Raw genomic sequence first — 1526 nt, 5'->3', positions numbered from 1 at the left:
GGGGCACAACCGCAGTGGCCAACACCTTCTCACCTGGCCTGCACGGTCCCGGTCTCACAGGCGTCCAGGTCCCTGATATAGTGGGGTGGGTCAATAAGGAGCTCAAACTTTGGCAGCACTGAAGGGAGAGAGCAGAGAGGAGGAAGGCAGGCGGCTTTCACCACTGGGGTGGCCTCAGAGGAATAATGGAGGGATCAGAGAAATGACAGCCCCGCCAACGCACGATGACACGATAGGAATCCACATCGCTCTGTGTTGAGCACCAGCAGCTCTTTCAGGGTTTGCCAGCCACATCCACTCCGTATCTTTTTTTTTTCCTAAGGCGAGGCTACCCTTGGTTGACCTCACAGATTGCAAGGACCTTGTCAGTTTTTTGTTGTTGTTTTTTTTTTTTACGCCTATAGCACCTGGTCTTCCTAGGTGGTCTCCCATTCAAGTACTAACCAGACTCAACCCTGCTTAGCTTCCGAGATCAGACGGGATCAGGCTTGTTCAGGGTAGCATGGCCGTAGACCCCTATTCCCTATCTTTGAGGGACCAGCACCCCGTTTCTCTCAGGGAGCAACGTGCTTTGAGTGCAGCCGACGTCGGCCTATCCCAGAGGTGTGCCAGTGGCTCCTGGACCAAGCAGGGGCATCCTGGGGGTGCTGACAGCTGGAAGAGACCTCTCTTTGCTGCAGGACTCAGCCCCGGGAGCGTCCAGCTGTCTGGTCACCCTGTGCAGCTCACAGCTTGGGGAGGAAGGACCGACACCCAGGATCAGCCCGGAGGAAACCTGGTCCTGAGAACTTGTTACACGAGCCAATAAATTCCTTTTCTTTTGCTTACTGAATTTTCACTGGGCTTCCACTGCTTGCATCCCTACGGCTTTTCCTTCTGGGATCTTCCTCTTAAAAGCAGAAGAAGCCTTTGACCACGTAAGCAAGATTTTCTCACAGAAGCATAGTAACCGGCTCTGGCAGGTTCCCTCCCCAGCTCTTGAGCACTTTCCTTACTGGCTCTCTCAGCCTCAGTTTCCCCGTCTCTAAATTGGAGATGGCTCACAGGCAGGACAAGAATGAAAGGACGAAAGGAAATGATGGCCTTAAAAAGGAAGGGAATTCTGATACGGGCTGCAACATGGATGAACCTTGAGGACATTATGTTGAGTGAAACAGCCAGTCGCAAAAGGACAAATATTGTGTGACTCTATTTATATGAAGTCCCTATAGGAGTCACATTCATAGAGACAGAAAGTAGATGGTGGGTGCCAGGGGCTGGGGGAGGGGAATGGGAGTTAGTGTTTAATGGAGACAGAGTCTCAGTTTGGGAAGATGAAAAGTTCTAGAGATGGATTACAGTGATGGCTGCACACAATGTGAATGTACTTAGTGCCACTGACCTGTACCCTTAGAAATGGTTAAGGTGGTAAATTTTATATCACTTATATTTTACCACCATTTAAAAAAAAAAAAAAAAAGACACAGCAAAGGCCAGCCCTCCACACCATGCCCGGCTGTCCCAAGCCCTCAATGTACAGGGCTCCT

At 50.6% G+C, this 1526-nt stretch overlaps 1 pseudogene; it reads right to left on the bottom strand.

Annotated features, from left to right (window-relative positions):
• Nucleotides 1–395: 395 nt before the first annotated feature.
• LOC111734897 lies at nt 396–514 on the bottom strand (annotated as a pseudogene).
• Nucleotides 515–1526: the final 1012 nt, after the last annotated feature.

This window comes from Pteropus vampyrus, unplaced genomic scaffold (assembly GCF_000151845.1).
Source record: "Pteropus vampyrus isolate Shadow unplaced genomic scaffold, Pvam_2.0 Scaffold8938, whole genome shotgun sequence".
NCBI classification, from domain to species: Eukaryota; Metazoa; Chordata; class Mammalia; order Chiroptera; family Pteropodidae; genus Pteropus; species Pteropus vampyrus.
The sequence above is the reverse complement of the archived record's forward strand: the minus strand, read 5'-3'. Positions and strand labels throughout refer to the sequence as shown.